Below are 18769 nucleotides of genomic sequence, written 5' to 3'. Positions count from 1 at the left end.
TCTAACTCTTTTTTTATTTGTTTCTTTACAGGGCTTCCCCTGGCTGTGCCGTTCCCGTGTAGCGTCGTGCATGGAGCGCTTCCCTGGTATGTATGATGCTGTTTGCGGGTCTTAGGTAAGGCATCTGGTCTGTTTCTTTTCTAACTATTTTTTTTAATGTTTCTTTACAGGGCTTCCCCGGGCCGTGCCGTTCCCGTGCATAGTCGTGCATGGACTGCTTTCCCCGGTATGTATGATGCTGTTTGCGGGTCTTAGGTAAGGCATCTGGTCTGTTTCTTATCCAACTCTTTTTTTTATGTTTCTTTACAGGGCTTCCCCGGGCCGTGCCGTTCCCATGCAGCGTCGTGCATGGAGCGCTTTCCCCGGTATGTATGATGCTGTTTGCGGGTCTTATGTAAGGTATCTGGTCTGTTTCTTATCTAACTCTTTTTTAAAATGTTTCTTTACAAGGTTTCCCCAGGCCGTGCTGTTCCCGTGCAGCGTCGTGCATGGACTGCTTCCACCGGTATGTATGATGCTGTTGCGGGTCTGAGGTAAGGCATCTGGTCTGTTTCTTATCTAACTCTTTTTTAAAATGTTTCTTTACAGGGCTTCCCCTGGCCGTGCCATTCCCGTGCAGCGTCGTGCATGGAGCGCTTTCCCCGGTATGTATGATGCTGTTTGCGGGTCTTAGGTAAGGCATCTGGTCTGTTTCTTATCTAACTCTTTTTTTAAATGTTTCTTTACAGGGTTTCCCCGGGCCGTGCTATTCCTGTGCAGCGTCGTGCATGGACTGCTTCCCCCGGTATGTATGATGCTGTTTGCGGGTCTTAGGTAAGGCATCTGATCTGTTTCTTATCTAACTCTTTATTTTTATGTTTCTTTACAGGGCTTCCCCAGGCCGTGCCGTTCCCGTGCAGCGTCATGCATGGAGCGCTTTCCCCGGTATGTATGATGCTGTTTGCGGGTTTTAGGTAAGGCATCTGGTCTGTTTCTTATCTAACTCTTTTTGTTTCTGTTTCTTTACAGGGCTTCCCCGGGCCGTTACTTTCCCGTGCAGCGTCGTGCATGGAGCGCTTTCCCCGGTATGTATGATGCTGTTTGCGGGTCTTAGGTAAGGCATCTGGTCTGTTTCTTATCTAACTCTTTTTTTATTTGTTTCTTTACAGGGCTTCCCCTGGCTGTGCCGTTCCCGTGTAGCGTCATGCATGGAGCGCTTCCCTGGTATGTATGATGCTGTTTGCGGGTCTTAGGTAAGGCATCTGGTCTGTTTCTTTTCTAACTATTTTTTTGTAATGTTTCTTTACAGGGCTTCCCCGGGCCGTGCCGTTCCCGTGCATAGTCGTGAATGGACTGCTTTCCCCGGTATGTATGATGCTGTTTGCGGGTCTTAGGTAAGGCATCTGGTCTGTTTCTTATCCAACTCTTTTTTTAATGTTTCTTTACAGGGCTTCCCCGGGCCGTGCCGTTCCCGTGCAGCGTCATGCATGGAGCGCTTTCCCCGGTATGTATGATGCTGTTTGCGGGTCTTAGGTAAGGCATCTGGTCTGTTTCTTATCTAACTCTTTTTTTATATGTTTCTTTACAAGGTTTCCCCAGGCCGTGCTGTTCCCATGCAGCGTCGTGCATGGACTGCTTCCACCGGTATGTATGATGCTGTTTGCGGGTCTTAGGTAAGGCATCTGGTCTGTTTCTTATCTAACTCTTTTTGTTTCTGTTTCTTTACAGGGCTTCCCCGGGCCGTGCCTTTCCCGTGCAGCGTCGTGCATGGAGCGCTTTCCCCGGTATGTATGATGCTGTTTGCGGGTCTTAGGTAAGGCATCTGGTCTGTTTCTTATCTAACTCTTTTTTTATTTGTTTCTTTACAGGGCTTCCCCTGGCTGTGCCGTTCCCGTGTAGCATCGTGCATGGAGCGCTTCCCTGGTATGTATGATGCTGTTTGCGGGTCTTAGGTAAGGCATCTGGTCTGTTTCTTTTCTAACTATTTTTTTTAATGTTTCTTTACAGGGCTTCCCCGGGCCGTGCCGTTCCCGTGCATGTCGTGCATGGACTGCTTTCCCCGGTATGTATGATGCTGTTTGCGGGTCTTAGGTAAGGCATCTGGTCTGTTTCTTATCCAACTCTTTTTTTTATGTTTCTTTACAGGGCTTCCCCGGGCCGTGCCGTTCCCGTGCAGCGTCGTGCATGGAGCGCTTTCCCCGGTATGTATGATGCTGTTTGCGGGTCTTAGGTAAGGCATCTGGTCTGTTTCTTATCTAACTCTTTTTTTTCTGCTTCTTTACAGGCTTCCCCGGGCCGTGCCGTTCCCGTGCAGCTTCGTGCTTGGAGCGCTTTCCCCGGTATGTATGATGCTGTTTGCGGGTCTTAGGTAAGGCATTTGGTCTGTTTCTTATCTAACTCTTTTTTTTTTTGTTTCTTTACAGGGCTTCCCCTGGCTGTGCCGTTCCCGTGCAGCATCGTGCATGGAGCGCTTCCCTGGTATGTATGATGCTGTTTGCGGGTCTTAGGTAAGGCATCTGGTCTGTTTCTTATCTAACTCTTTTTTTTTATGTTTCTTTACAGGGCTTCCCCTGGCCGTGCCGTTCCTGTGCAGCGTCGTGCATGGAGTGCTTTCCCCGTTATGTATGATGCTGTTTGCGGGTCTTAGGTAAGGCATCTGGTCTGTTTCTTATCTAACTCTTTTTTTTTGTGCTTCTTTACAGGGCTTCCCCGGGCCGTGCCGTTCCCGTGCAGCGTCGTGCATGGAGCGCTTTCCCTGGTATGTATGATGCTGTTTCCGGGTCTTAGGTAAGGCATCTGATCTGTTTCTTATCTAACTCTTTATTTTTATGTTTCTTTACAGGGCTTCCCCAGGCCGTGCCGTTCCCGTGCAGCGTCATGCATGGAGCGCTTTCCCCGGTATGTATGATGCTGTTTGCGGGTTTTAGGTAAGGCATCTGGTCTGTTTCTTATCTAACTCTTTTTGTTTCTGTTTCTTTACAGGGCTTCCCCGGGCCGTGCCTTTCCCGTGCAGCGTCGTGCATGGAGCGCTTTCCCCGGTATGTATGATGCTGTTTGCGGGTCTTAGGTAAGGCATCTGGTCTGTTTCTTATCTAACTCTTTTTTTATTTGTTTCTTTACAGGGCTTCCCCTGGCTGTGCCGTTCCCGTGTAGCGTCGTGCATGGAGCGCTTCCCTGGTATGTATGATGCTGTTTGCGGGTCTTAGGTAAGGCATCTGGTCTGTTTCTTTTCTAACTATTTTTTTTAATGTTTCTTTACAGGGCTTCCCCGGGCCGTGCCGTTCCCGTGCATAGTCGTGCATGGACTGCTTTCCCCGGTATGTATGATGCATTGTTGCGGGTCTTAGGTAAGGCATCTGGTCTGTTTCTTATCCAACTCTTTTTTTTATGTTTCTTTACAGGGCTTCCCCGGGCCGTGCCGTTCCCGTGCAGCGTCGTGCATGGAGCGCTTTCCCCGGTATGTATGATGCTGTTTGCGGGTCTTATGTAAGGTATCTGGTCTGTTTCTTATCTAACTCTTTTTTAAAATGTTTCTTTACAAGGTTTCCCCAGGCCGTGCTGTTCCCGTGCAGCGTCGTGCATGGACTGCTTCCACCGGTATGTATGATGCTGTTGCGGGTCTGAGGTAAGGCATCTGGTCTGTTTCTTATCTAACTCTTTTTTAAAATGTTTCTTTACAGGGCTTCCCCTGGCCGTGCCATTCCCGTGCAGCGTCGTGCATGGAGCGCTTTCCCCGGTATGTATGATGCTGTTTGCGGGTCTTAGGTAAGGCATCTGGTCTGTTTCTTATCTAACTCTTTTTTTAAATGTTTCTTTACAGGGTTTCCCCGGGCCGTGCTATTCCTGTGCAGCGTCGTGCATGGACTGCTTCCCCCGGTATGTATGATGCTGTTGCGGGTCTTAGGTAAGGCATCTGGTCTGTTTCTTATCTAACTCTTTTTTTTAATGTTTCTTTACAGGGCTTCCCCTTGCCGTGCCGTTCCTGTGCAGCGTCGTTCATGGAGTGCTTTCCCCGGTATGTATGATGCTGTTTGCGGGTCTTAGGTAAGGCATCTGGTCTGTTTCTTATCTAACTCTTTTTTTTGTGTTTCTTTACAGGGCTTCCCCGGGCCATGCCGTTCCCGTGCAGCGTCGTGCATGGAGCGCTTTCCCCGGTATGTATGATGCTGTTTGCGGGTCTTAGGTAAGGCATCTGATCTGTTTCTTATCTAACTCTTTATTTTTATGTTTCTTTACAGGGCTTCCCCGGGCCGTGCCGTTCCCGTGCAGCGTCGTGCATGGAGCGCTTTCCCCGGTATGTATGATGCTGTTTGCGGGTTTTAGGTAAGGCATTTGGTCTGTTTCTTATCTAACTCTTTTTGTTTCTGTTTCTTTACAGGGCTTCCCCGGGCCGTGCCGTTCCCGTGCAGCGTCGTGCATGGAGCGCTTTCCCCCGGTATGTATGATGCTGTTGCGGGTCTTAGGTAAGGCATCTGATCTGTTTCTTATCTAACTCTTTATTTTTATGTTTCTTTACAGGGCTTCCCCAGGCCGTGCCGTTCCCGTGCAGCGTCATGCATGGAGCGCTTTCCCCGGTATGTATGATGCTGTTTGCGGGTTTTAGGTAAGGCATCTGGTCTGTTTCTTATCTAACTCTTTTTGTTTCTGTTTCTTTACAGGGCTTCCCCGGGCCGTGCCTTTCCCGTGCAGCGTCGTGCATGGAGCGCTTTCCCCGGTATGTATGATGCTGTTTGCGGGTCTTAGGTAAGGCATCTGGTCTGTTTCTTATCTAACTCTTTTTTTATTTGTTTCTTTACAGGGCTTCCCCTGGCTGTGCCGTTCCCGTGTAGCGTCGTGCATGGAGCGCTTCCCTGGTATGTATGATGCTGTTTGCGGGTCTTAGGTAAGGCATCTGGTCTGTTTCTTTTCTAACTATTTTTTTTAATGTTTCTTTACAGGGCTTCCCCGGGCCGTGCCGTTCCCGTGCATGTCGTGCATGGACTGCTTTCCCCGGTATGTATGATGCTGTTTGCGGGTCTTAGGTAAGGCATCTGGTCTGTTTCTTATCCAACTCTTTTTTTTATGTTTCTTTACAGGGCTTCCCCGGGCCGTGCCGTTCCCGTGCAGCGTCGTGCATGGAGCGCTTTCCCCGGTATGTATGATGCTGTTTGCGGGTCTTAGGTAAGGCATCTGGTCTGTTTCTTATCTAACTCTTTTTTTTCTGCTTCTTTACAGGCTTCCCCGGGCCGTGCCGTTCCCGTGCAGCTTCGTGCTTGGAGCGCTTTCCCCGGTATGTATGATGCTGTTTGCGGGTCTTAGGTAAGGCATTTGGTCTGTTTCTTATCTAACTCTTTTTTTTTTTGTTTCTTTACAGGGCTTCCCCTGGCTGTGCCGTTCCCGTGCAGCATCGTGCATGGAGCGCTTCCCTGGTATGTATGATGCTGTTTGCGGGTCTTAGGTAAGGCATCTGGTCTGTTTCTTATCTAACTCTTTTTTTTTATGTTTCTTTACAGGGCTTCCCCTGGCCGTGCCGTTCCTGTGCAGCGTCGTGCATGGAGTGCTTTCCCCGTTATGTATGATGCTGTTTGCGGGTCTTAGGTAAGGCATCTGGTCTGTTTCTTATCTAACTCTTTTTTTTTGTGCTTCTTTACAGGGCTTCCCCGGGCCGTGCCGTTCCCGTGCAGCATCGTGCATGGAGCGCTTTCCCTGGTATGTATGATGCTGTTTGCGGGTCTTAGGTAAGGCATCTGATCTGTTTCTTATCTAACTCTTTATTTTTATGTTTCTTTACAGGGCTTCCCCAGGCCGTGCCGTTCCCGTGCAGCGTCATGCATGAAGCGCTTTCCCCGGTATGTATGATGCTGTTTGCGGGTTTTAGGTAAGGCATCTGGTCTGTTTCTTATCTAACTCTTTTTGTTTCTGTTTCTTTACAGGGCTTCCCCGGGCCGTGCCTTTCCCGTGCAGCGTCGTGCATGGAGCGCTTTCCCCGGTATGTATGATGCTGTTTGCGGGTCTTAGGTAAGGCATCTGGTCTGTTTCTTATCTAACTCTTTTTTTATTTGTTTCTTTACAGGGCTTCCCCTGGCTGTGCCGTTCCCGTGTAGCGTCGTGCATGGAGCGCTTCCCTGGTATGTATGATGCTGTTTGCAGGTCTTAGGTAAGGCATCTGGTCTGTTTCTTTTCTAACTATTTTTTTTAATGTTTCTTTACAGGGCTTCCCCGGGCCGTGCCGTTCCCGTGCATAGTCGTGCATGGACTGCTTTCCCCGGTATGTATGATGCTGTTTGCGGGTCTTAGGTAAGGCATCTGGTCTGTTTCTTATCCAACTCTTTTTTTTATGTTTCTTTACAGGGCTTCCCCGGGCCGTGCCGTTCCCGTGCAGCGTCGTGCATGGAGCGCTTTCCCTGGTATGTATGATGCTGTTTGCGGGTCTTATGTAAGGTATCTGGTCTGTTTCTTATCTAACTCTTTTTTAAAATGTTTCTTTACAAGGTTTCCCCAGGCCGTGCTGTTCCCGTGCAGCGTCGTGCATGGACTGCTTCCACCGGTATGTATGATGCTATTGCGGGTCTGAGGTAAGGCATCTGGTCTGTTTCTTATCTAACTCTTTTTTAAAATGTTTCTTTACAGGGCTTCCCCTGGCCGTGCCATTCCCGTGCAGCGTCGTGCATGGAGCGCTTTCCCCGGTATGTATGATGCTGTTTGCGGGTCTTAGGTAAGGCATCTGGTCTGTTTCTTATCTAACTCTTTTTTTAAATGTTTCTTTACAGGGTTTCCCCGGGCCGTGCTATTCCTGTGCAGCGTCGTGCATGGACTGCTTCCCCCGGTATGTATGATGCTGTTGCGGGTCTTAGGTAAGGCATCTGGTCTGTTTCTCTAACTCTTTTTTTTTATGTTTCTTTACAGGGCTTCCCCTGGCCGTGCCGTTCCTGTGCAGCGTCGTTCATGGAGTGCTTTCCCCGGTATGTATGATGCTGTTTGCGGGTCTTAGGTAAGGCATCTGGTCTGTTTCTTATCTAACTCTTTTTTTTGTGTTTCTTTACAGGGCTTCCCCGGGCCATGCCGTTCCCGTGCAGCGTCGTGCATGGAGCGCTTTCCCCGGTATGTATGATGCTGTTTGCGGGTCTTAGGTAAGGCATCTGATCTGTTTCTTATCTAACTCTTTATTTTTATGTTTCTTTACAGGGCTTCCCCGGGCCGTGCCGTTCCCGTGCAGCGTCGTGCATGGAGCGCTTTCCCCGGTATGCATGATGCTGTTTGCGGGTTTTAGGAAAGGCATTTGGTCTGTTTCTTATCTAACTCTTTTTGTTTCTGTTTCTTTACAGGGCTTCCCCGGGCCGTGCCGTTCCCGTGCAGCGTCGTGCATGGAGCGCTTTCCCCGGTATGTATGATGCTGTTTGCGGGTCTTAGGTAAGGCATCTGGTCTGTATCTTATCTAACTCTTTTTTTTTATGTTTCTTTACAGGGCTTCCCTGGGCCGTGCCGTTTCCGTGCAGAGTCGTGCATGGACTGCTTTCCCCGGTATGTATGATGCTGTTTGTGGGTCTTAGGTAAGGCATCTGGTCTGTTTCTTATCTAACTCTTTTTTTAAATGTTTCTTTACAGGGTTTCCCCAGGCCGTGCTGTTCCCGTGCAGCGTCGTGCATGGACTGCTTCCCCCGGTATGTATGATGCTGTTGCGGGTCTTAGGTAAGGCATCTGGTCTGTTTCTTATCTAACTCTTTTTTTTATTGTTTCTTTACAGGGCTTCCCCTGGCCGTGCCATTCCCGTGCAGCGTCGTGCATGGAGTGCTTTCCCCGGTATGTATGATGCTGTTTGCGGGTCTTAGGTAAGGCATCTGGTCTGTTTCTTATCTAACTCTTTTTTTATTTGTTTCTTTACAGGGCTTCCCCTGGCTGTGCCGTTCCCGTGTAGCGTCGTGCATGGAGCGCTTCCCTGGTATGTATGATGCTGTTTGCGGGTCTTTGGTAAGGCATCTGGTCTGTTTCTTATCTAACTCTTTTTTTTTATGTTTCTTTACAGGGCTTCCCCTGGCCGTGCCGTTCCTGTGCAGCGTCGTGCATGGAGTGCTTTCCCCGGTATGTATGATGCTGTTTGCGGGTCTTAGGTAAGGCATCTGGTCTGTTTCTTATCTAACTCTTTTTATTTGTGTTTCTTTACAGGGCTTCCCCGGGCCGTGCCGTTCCCGTGCAGCGTCGTGCATGGAGCGCTTTCCCCGGTATGTATGATGCTGTTTGCGGGTCTTAGGTAAGGCATCTGGTCTGTTTCTTATCTAACTCTTTTTTTTTATGTTTCTTTACAGGGAATCCCCGGGCTGTGCCGTTCCCGTGCAGCATCGTGCATGGACTGCTTTCCCCGGTATGTATGATGCTGTTTGCGGGTCTTAGGTAAGGCATCTGGTCTGTTTCTTATCTAACTCTTTTTTTTAATGTTTCTTTACAGGGCTTCCCCGGGCCGTGCCGTTCCCGTGCAGCGTCGTGCATGGACTGCTTTCCCCGGTATGTATGATGCTGTTTGCGGGTCTTAGGTAAGGCATCTGGTCTGTTTCTTATTTAACTCTTTTTTTTAATGTTTCTTTACAGGGCTTCGCCGGGCCGTGCCGTTCCCGTGCAGCGTCGTGCATGGAGCGCTTCCCTGGTATGTATGATGCTGTTTGCGGGTCTTCGGTAAGGCATCTGGTCTGTTTCTTATCTAACTCTTTTTTTTGTGTTTCTTTACAGGGCTTCCCCGGGCCTTGCCGTTCCTGTGCAGCGTCGTGCATGGAGCGCTTTCCCCGGTATGTATGATGCTGTTTGCGGGTCTTAGGTAAGGCATCTGGTCTGTATCTTATCTAACTCTTTTTTTTAATGTTTCTTTACAGGGCTTCCCCGGGCCGTGCCGTTCCTGTGCAGAGTCGTGCATGGACTGCTTTCCCCGGTATGTATGATGCTGTTTGCGGGTCTTAGGTAAGGCATCTGGTCTGTTTCTTATCTAACTCTTTTTTTTTATGTTTCTTTACAGGGATTCCCCGGGCTGTGCCATTCCTGTGCAGCGTCGTGCATGGAGCGCTTTCCCCGGTATGTATGATGCTGTTTGCGGGTCTTAGGTAAGGCATCTGGTCTGTTTCTTATCTAACTCTTTTTTTAAATGTTTCTTTACAGGGTTTCCCCGGGCCGTGCTGTTCCCGTGCAGCTTCGTGCATGGACTGCTTCCCCCGGTATGTATGATGCTGTTGCGGGTCTTAGGTAAGGCATCTGGTCTGTTTCTTATCTAACTCTTTTTTTTAATGTTTCTTTACAGGGCTTCCCCTGGCCGTGCCATTCCCGTGCAGCGTCGTGCATGGTGTGCTTTTCCCGGTATGTATGATGCTGTTTGCGGGTCTTAGGTAAGGCATCTGGTCTGTTTCTTATCTAACTCTTTTTTTAAATGTTTCTTTACAGGGCTTCCCCGGGCCGTGCCGTTCCCGTGCAGCGTCGTGTATGGAGCGCTTCCCTGGTATGTATGATGCTGTTTGCGGGTCTTAGGTAAGGCATCTGGTCTGTTTCTTATCTAACTCTTTTTTTTAATGTTTCTTTACAGGGCTTCCCCTGGCCGTGCCATTCCTGTGCAGCATCGTTCATGGAGTGCTTTCCCCGGTATGTATGATGCTGTTTGCGGGTCTTAGGTAAGGCATCTGGTCTGTTTCTTATCTAACTCTTTTTTTTGTGTTTCTTTACAGGGCTTCACCGGGCCATGCCGTTCCCGTGCAGCGTCGTGCATGGAGCGCTTTCCCCGGTATGTATGATGCTGTTTGCGGGTCTTAGGTAAGGCATCTGATCTGTTTCTTATCTAACTCTTTACTTTTATGTTTCTTTATAGGGCTTCCCCGGGCCGTGCCGTTCCCGTGCAGCGTCGTGCATGGAGCGCTTTCCCCGGTATGTATGATGCTGTTTGCGGGTTTTAGGTAAGGCATCTGGTCTGTTTCTTATCTAACTCTTTTTGTTTCTGTTTCTTTACAGGGCTTCCCCGGGCCATGCCGTTCCCATGCAGCGTCGTGCATGGAGCGCTTTCCCCGGTATGTATGATGCTGTTTGCGGGTCTTAGGTAAGGCATCTGGTCTGTATCTTATCTAACTCTTTTTTTTAATGTTTCTTTACAGGGCTTCCCCGGGCCGTGCCGTTTCCGTGCAGAGTCGTGCATGGAGTGCTTTCCCCGGTATGTATGATGCTGTTTGTGGGTCTTAGGTAAGGCATCTGGTCTGTTTCTTATCTAACTCTTTTTTTAAATGTTTCTTTACAGGGTTTCCCCAGGCCGTGCTGTTCCCGTGCAGCGTCGTGCATGGACTGCTTCCCCCGGTATGTATGATGCTGTTGCGGGTCTTAGGTAAGGCATCTGGTCTGTTTCTTATCTAACTCTTTTTTTTAATGTTTCTTTACAGGGCTTCCCCTGGCCGTGCCATTCCCGTGCAGCGTCGTGCATGGAGTGCTTTCCCCGGTATGTATGATGCTGTTTGCGGGTCTTAGGTAAGGCATCTGGTCTGTTTCTTATCTAACTCTTTTTTTTTTTTGTATCTTTACAGGGCTTCCCCTGGCTGTGCCGTTCCCGTGTAGCGTCGTGCATGGAGCGCTTCCCTGGTATGTATGATGCTGTTTGCGGGTCTTAGGTAAGGCATCTGGTCTGTTTCTTATCTAACTCTTTTTTTTAATGTTTCTTTACAGGGCTTCCCCTGGCCGTGCCGTTCCTGTGCAGCGTCGTGCATGGAGTGCTTTCCCCGTTATGTATGATGCTGTTTGCGGGTCTTAGGTAAGGCATCTGGTCTGTTTCTTATCTAACTCTTTTTTTTGTGTTTCTTTACAGGGCTTCCCCGGGCCATGCCGTTCCCGTGCAGCGTCGTGCATGGAGCGCTTTCCCCGGTATGTATGATGCTGTTTGCGGGTCTTAGGTAAGGCATCTGATCTGTTTCTTATCTAACTCTTTACTTTTATGTTTCTTTATAGGGCTTCCCCGGGCCGTGCCGTTCCCGTGCAGCGTCGTGCATGGAGCGCTTTCCCCGGTATGTATGATGCTGTTTGCGGGTTTTAGGTAAGGCATCTGGTCTGTTTCTTATCTAACTCTTTTTGTTTCTGTTTCTTTACAGGGCTTCCCCGGGCCATGCCGTTCCCATGCAGCGTCGTGCATGGAGCGCTTTCCCCGGTATGTATGATGCTGTTTGCGGGTCTTAGGTAAGGCATCTGGTCTGTATCTTATCTAACTCTTTTTTTTAATGTTTCTTTACAGGGCTTCCCCGGGCCGTGCCGTTTCCGTGCAGAGTCGTGCATGGAGTGCTTTCCCCGGTATGTATGATGCTGTTTGTGGGTCTTAGGTAAGGCATCTGGTCTGTTTCTTATCTAACTCTTTTTTTAAATGTTTCTTTACAGGGTTTCCCCAGGCCGTGCTGTTCCCGTGCAGCGTCGTGCATGGACTGCTTCCCCCGGTATGTATGATGCTGTTGCGGGTCTTAGGTAAGGCATCTGGTCTGTTTCTTATCTAACTCTTTTTTTTAATGTTTCTTTACAGGGCTTCCCCTGGCCGTGCCATTCCCGTGCAGCGTCGTGCATGGAGTGCTTTCCCCGGTATGTATGATGCTGTTTGCGGGTCTTAGGTAAGGCATCTGGTCTGTTTCTTATCTAACTCTTTTTTTTTTTTGTATCTTTACAGGGCTTCCCCTGGCTGTGCCGTTCCCGTGTAGCGTCGTGCATGGAGCGCTTCCCTGGTATGTATGATGCTGTTTGCGGGTCTTAGGTAAGGCATCTGGTCTGTTTCTTATCTAACTCTTTTTTTTAATGTTTCTTTACAGGGCTTCCCCTGGCCGTGCCGTTCCTGTGCAGCGTCGTGCATGGAGTGCTTTCCCCGTTATGTATGATGCTGTTTGCGGGTCTTAGGTAAGGCATCTGGTCTGTTTCTCATCTAACTCTTTTTTTTGTGTTTCTTTACAGGGCTTCCCCGGGCCGTGCCGTTCCCGTGCAGCGTCGTGCATGGAGCGTTTTCCCCGGTATGTATGATGCTGTTTGCGGGTCTTAGGTAAGGCATCTGGTCTGTTTCTTATCTAACTCTTTATTTTCATGTTTCTTTACAGGGCTTCCCCGGGCCGTGCCGTTCCCGTGCAGCGTCGTGCATGGAGCGCTTTCCCCGGTATGTATAATGCTGTTTGCGGTTCTTAGGTAAGGCATCTGGTCTGTTTCTTATCTAACTCTTTTTTTTAATGTTTCTTTACAGGGAATCCCCGGGCTGTGCCGTTCCCGTGCAGCGTCGTGCATGGACTGCTTTCCCCGGTATGTATGATGCTGTTTGCGGGTCTTAGGTAAGGCATCTGGTCTGTTTCTTATCTAACTCTTTTTTTTAATGTTTCTTTACAGGGCTTCCCCGGGCCGTGCCGTTCCCGTGCAGCGTCGTGCATGGACTGCTTTCCCCGGTATGTATGATGCTGTTTGCGGGTCTTAGGTAAGGCATCTGGTCTGTTTCTTATCTAACTCTTTTTTTTAATGTTTCTTTACAGGGCTTCCACGGGCTGTGCCGTTCCCGTGCACCGTCGTGCATGGAGTGCTTTCCCCGGTATGTATGATGCTGTTTGCGGGTCTTATGTAAGGCATCTGGTCTGTTTCTTATCTAACTCTTTTTTTTAATGTTTCTTTACAGGGCTTCCCTGGGCCGTGCCGTTCCCGTGCAGCGTCGTGCATGGACTGCTTTCCCCAGTATGTATGATGCTGTTCGCGGGTCTTAGGTAAGGCATCTGGTCTGTTTCTTATCTAACTCTTTATTTTTCTTTTTCTTTACAGGGCTTCCCCGGGCCGTGCCGTTCCCGTGCAGAGTCGTGCATGGAGCGCTTTCCCCGGTATGTATGATGCTGTTTGCGGGTCTTAGGTAAGGCATCTGGTCTGTTTCTTATCTAACTCTTTTTTTTAATGTTTCTTTACAGGGCTTCCCCGGGCCGTGCCGTTCCCGTGCAGCGTCGTGCATGGACTGCTTTCCCCGGTATGTATGATGCTGTTTGCGGGTCATAGGTAAGGCATCTGGTCTGTTTCTTATCTAACTATTTTTTTTAATGTTTCTTTACAGGGCTTCCACGGGCCGTGCTGTTCCCGTGCAGCGTCGTGCATGGAGTGCTTTCCCCGGTATGTATGATGCTGTTTGCTTGTCTTAGGTAAGGCATCTGGTCTGTTTCTTATCTAACTCTTTTTTTTTATGTTTCTTTACAGGGAATCCCCGGGCTGTGCCGTTCCCGTGTAGCGTCGTGCATGGAGCGCTTCCCTGGTATGTATGATGCTGTTTGCGGGTCTTAGGTAAGGCATCTGGTCTGTTTCTTATCTAACTCTTTTTTTTAATGTTTCTTTACAGGGCTTCCCCTGGCCGTACCGTTCCTGTGCAGCGTCGTGCATGGAGTGCTGTCCCCGGTATGTATGATGCTGTTTGCGGGTCTTAGGTAAGGCATCTGGTCTGTTTCTTATCTAACTCTTTTTTTTTGTGTTTCTTTACAGGGCTTCCCCGGGCCGCGCCGTTCCCGTGCAGCGTCGTGCATGGAGCGCTTTCCCCGGTATGTATGATGCTGTTTGCGGGTCTTAGGTAAGGCATCTGGTCTGTTTCTTATCTAACTCTTTATTTTCATGTTTCTTTACAGGGCTTCCCCGGGCCGTGCCGTTCCCGTGCAGCGTCGTGCATGGAGCGCTTTCCCCGGTATGTATGATGCTGTTTGCGGGTCTTAGGTAAAGCATCTGGTCTGTTTCTTATCTAACTCTTTTTTTTAATGTTTCTTTACAGGGAATCCCCGGGCTGTGCCGTTCCCGTGCAGCGTCGTGCATGGACTGCTTTCCCCGGTATGTATGATGCTGTTTGCGGGTCTTAGGTAAGGCATCTGGTCTGTTTCTTATCTAACTCTTTTTTTTAATGTTTCTTTACACGGCTTCCCCGGGCCGTGCCGTTCCCGTGCAGCGTCGTGCATGGACTGCTTTCCCCGGTATGTATGATGCTGTTTGCGGGTCTTAGGTAAGGCATCTGGTCTGTTTCTTATCTAACTCTTTTTTTTAATGTTTCTTTACAGGGCTTCCACGGGCTGTGCCGTTCCCGTGCAGCGTCGTGCATGGACTTCTTCCCCCGGTATGTATGATGCTGTTGCGGGTCTTAGGTAAGGCATCTGGTCTGTTTCTTATCTAACTCTTTTTTTTAATGTTTCTTTACAGGGCTTCCCCTGGCCGTGCCATTCCCGTGCAGCGTCGTGCATGGAGTGCTTTCCCCGGTATGTATGATGCTGTTTGCGGGTCTTATGTAAGGCATCTGGTCTGTTTCTTATCTAACTCTTTTTTTTAATGTTTCTTTACAGGGCTTCCCCGGGCCGTGCCGTTCCCGTGCAGCGTCGTGCATGGACTGCTTTCCCCAGTATGTATGATGCTGTTTGTGGGTCTTAGGTAAGGCATCTGGTCTGTTTCTTATCTAACTCTTTTTTTTTCTGGTCCTTTACAGGGCTTCCCCGGGCCATGCCGTTCCCGTGCAGCGTCGTGCATGGAGCGCTTTCCCCGGTATGTATGATGCTGTTTGCGGGTCTTAGGTAAGGCATCTGGTCTGTTTCTTTCTAACTCTTTTTTTTTTTGTTTCTTTACAGGGCTTCCCCTGGCTGTGCCGTTCCCATGCAGCGTCGTGCATGGAGCGCTTCCCTGGTATGTATGATGCTGTTTGCGGGTCTTAGGTAAGGCATCTGGTCTGTTTCTTATCTAACTCTTTATTTTTATGTTTCTTTACAGGGCTTCCCCGGGCCGTGCCGTTCCCGTGCAGCGTCGTGCATGGAGCGCTTTCCCCAGTATGTATGATGATGTTTGCGGGTCTTAGGTAAGGCATCTGGTCTGTTTCTTATCTAACTCTTTTTTTTATGTTTCTTTACAGGGAATCCCCGGGCTGTGCCGTTCCCGTGCAGCGTCGTGCATGGACTGCTTTCCCCGGTATGTGATGCTGTTTGCGGGTCTTAGGTAAGGCATCTGGTCTGTTTCTTATCTAACTCTTTTTTTTAATGTTTCTTTACAGGGCTTCCCCGGGCCGTGCCGTTCCCGTGCAGCGTCGTGCATGGACTGCTTTCCCCGGTATGTATGATGCTGTTTGCGGGTCATAGGTAAGGCATCTGGTCTGTTTCTTATCTAACTCTTTTTTTTAATGTTTCTTTACAGGGCTTCCCCGGGCCGTGCCGTTCCCGTGCAGCGTCGTGCATGGACTGCTTTCCCCGGTATGTATGATGCTGTTTGCGGGTCTTAGGTAAGGCATCTGGTCTGTTTCTTATCTAACTCTTTTTTTTAATGTTTCTTTACAGGGCTTCCACGGGCTGTGCCGTTCCCGTGCACCGTCGTGCATGGAGTGCTTTCCCCGGTATGTATGATGCTGTTTGCGGGTCTTATGTAAGGCATCTGGTCTGTTTCTTATCTAACTCTTTTTTTTAATGTTTCTTTACAGGGCTTCCCTGGGCCGTGCCGTTCCCGTGCAGCGTCGTGCATGGACTGCTTTCCCCAGTATGTATGATGCTGTTCGCGGGTCTTAGGTAAGGCATCTGGTCTGTTTCTTATCTAACTCTTTATTTTTCTTTTTCTTTACAGGGCTTCCCCGGGCCGTGCCGTTCCCGTGCAGAGTCGTGCATGGAGCGCTTTCCCCGGTATGTATGATGCTGTTTGCGGGTCTTAGGTAAGGCATCTGGTCTGTTTCTTATCTAACTCTTTTTTTTAATGTTTCTTTACAGGGCTTCCCCGGGCCGTGCCGTTCCCGTGCAGCGTCGTGCATGGACTGCTTTCCCCGGTATGTATGATGCTGTTTGCGGGTCATAGGTAAGGCATCTGGTCTGTTTCTTATCTAACTATTTTTTTTAATGTTTCTTTACAGGGCTTCCACGGGCCGTGCTGTTCCCGTGCAGCGTCGTGCATGGAGTGCTTTCCCCGGTATGTATGATGCTGTTTGCTTGTCTTAGGTAAGGCATCTGGTCTGTTTCTTATCTAACTCTTTTTTTTTATGTTTCTTTACAGGGAATCCCCGGGCTGTGCCGTTCCCGTGTAGCGTCGTGCATGGAGCGCTTCCCTGGTATGTATGATGCTGTTTGCGGGTCTTAGGTAAGGCATCTGGTCTGTTTCTTATCTAACTCTTTTTTTTAATGTTTCTTTACAGGGCTTCCCCTGGCCGTACCGTTCCTGTGCAGCGTCGTGCATGGAGTGCTGTCCCCGGTATGTATGATGCTGTTTGCGGGTCTTAGGTAAGGCATCTGGTCTGTTTCTTATCTAACTCTTTTTTTTTGTGTTTCTTTACAGGGCTTCCCCGGGCCGCGCCGTTCCCGTGCAGCGTCGTGCATTGAGCGCTTTCCCCGGTATGTATGATGCTGTTTGCGGGTCTTAGGTAAGGCATCTGGTCTGTTTCTTATCTAACTCTTTATTTTCATGTTTCTTTACAGGGCTTCCCCGGGCCGTGCCGTTCCCGTGCAGCGTCGTGCATGGAGCGCTTTCCCCGGTATGTATGATGCTGTTTGCGGGTCTTAGGTAAGGCATCTGGTCTGTTTCTTATCTAACTCTTTTTTTTAATGTTTCTTTACAGGGAATCCCCGGGCTGTGCCGTTCCCGTGCAGCGTCGTGCATGGACTGCTTTCCCCGGTATGTATGATGCTGTTTGCGGGTCTTAGGTAAGGCATCTGGTCTGTTTCTTATCTAACTCTTTTTTTTAATGTTTCTTTACACGGCTTCCCCGGGCCGTGCCGTTCCCGTGCAGCGTCGTGCATGGACTGCTTTCCCCGGTATGTATGATGCTGTTTGCGGGTCTTAGGTAAGGCATCTGGTCTGTTTCTTATCTAACTCTTTTTTTTAATGTTTCTTTACAGGGCTTCCACGGGCTGTGCCGTTCCCGTGCAGCGTCGTGCATGGACTTCTTCCCCCGGTATGTATGATGCTGTTGCGGGTCTTAGGTAAGGCATCTGGTCTGTTTCTTATCTAACTCTTTTTTTTAATGTTTCTTTACAGGGCTTCCCCTGGCCGTGCCATTCCCGTGCAGCGTCGTGCATGGAGTGCTTTCCCCGGTATGTATGATGCTGTTTGCGGGTCTTATGTAAGGCATCTGGTCTGTTTCTTATCTAACTCTTTTTTTTAATGTTTCTTTACAGGGCTTCCCCGGGCCGTGCCGTTCCCGTGCAGCGTCGTGCATGGACTGCTTTCCCCAGTATGTATGATGCTGTTTGTGGGTCTTAGGTAAGGCATCTGGTCTGTTTCTTATCTAACTCTTTTTTTTTCTGGTCCTTTACAGGGCTTCCCCGGGCCATGCCGTTCCCGTGCAGCGTCGTGCATGGAGCGCTTTCCCTGGTATGTATGATGCTGTTTGCGGGTCTTAGGTAAGGCATCTGGTCTGTTTCTTTCTAACTCTTTTTTTTTTTGTTTCTTTACAGGGCTTCCCCTGGCTGTGCCGTTCCCATGCAGCGTCGTGCATGGAGCGCTTCCCTGGTATGTATGATGCTGTTTGCGGGTCTTAGGTAAGGCATCTGGTCTGTTTCTTATCTAACTCTTTATTTTTATGTTTCTTTACAGGGCTTCCCCGGGCCGTGCCGTTCCCGTGCAGCGTCGTGCATGGAGCGCTTTCCCCAGTATGTATGATGATGTTTGCGGGTCTTAGGTAAGGCATCTGGTCTGTTTCTTATCTAACTCTTTTTTTTATGTTTCTTTACAGGGAATCCCCGGGCTGTGCCGTTCCCGTGCAGCGTCGTGCATGGACTGCTTTCCCCGGTATGTGATGCTGTTTGCGGGTCTTAGGTAAGGCATCTGGTCTGTTTCTTATCTAACTCTTTTTTTTAATGTTTCTTTACAGGGCTTCCCCGGGCCGTGCCGTTCCCGTGCAGCGTCGTGCATGGACTGCTTTCCCCGGTATGTATGATGCTGTTTGCGGGTCATAGGTAAGGCATCTGGTCTGTTTCTTATCTAACTCTTTTTTTTAATGTTTCTTTACAGGGCTTCCACGGGCCGTGCCGTTCCCGTGCAGCGTCGTGCATGGAGTGCTTTCCCCGGTATGTATGATGCTGTTTGCTTGTCTTAGGTAAGGCATCTGGTCTGTTTCTTATCTAACTCTTTTTTTCTGCTTCTTTACAGGCTTCCCCGGGCCGTGCCGTTCCCGTGCAGCTTCGTGCATGGAGCGCTTTCCCCGGTATGTGTGATGCTGTTTGCGGGTCTTAGGTAAGACATCTGGTCTGTTTCTTATCTAACTCTTCTTTTTTTTGTTTCTTTACAGGGCTTCCCCTGGCTGTGCCGTTCCCGTGCAGAGTCGTGCATGGAGCGCTTCCCTTGTATGTATGATGCTCTTTGCGGGTCTTAGGTAAGGCATCTGGTCTGTTTCTTATCTAACTCTTTTTTTTTATGTTTCTTTACAGGGCTTCCCCGGGCCGTGCCGTTCCCGTGCAGCGTCGTGCATGGACTGCTTCCCCCGGTATGTATGATGCTGTTGCGGGTCTTAGGTAAAGCATCTGGTCTGTTTCTTATCTAACTCTTTTTTTTAATGTTTCTTTACAGGGCTTCCCCTGGCCGTGCCATTCCCGTGCAACGTCGTGCATGGTGTGCTTTTCCCGGTATGTATGATGCTGTTTGGGGGTCTTAGGTAAGGCATCTGGTCTGTTTCTTATCTAACTCTTTTTTAAAATGTTTCTTTACAGGGCTTCCCCGGGCCATGCCGTTCCCGTGCAGCGTCGTGCATGGAGCGCTTTCCCCGGTATGTATGATGCTGTTTGCGGGTCTTAGGTAAGGCATCTGATCTGTTTCTTATCTAACTCTTTACTTTTATGTTTCTTTACAGGGCTTCCCCGGGCCGTGCCGTTCCCGTGCAGCGTCG

Source organism: Triturus cristatus, chromosome 1_1 (assembly GCF_964204655.1).
Source record: "Triturus cristatus chromosome 1_1, aTriCri1.1, whole genome shotgun sequence".
NCBI lineage: Eukaryota > Metazoa > Chordata > Amphibia > Caudata > Salamandridae > Triturus > Triturus cristatus.
Note: the sequence above shows the minus strand (reverse complement) of the source record.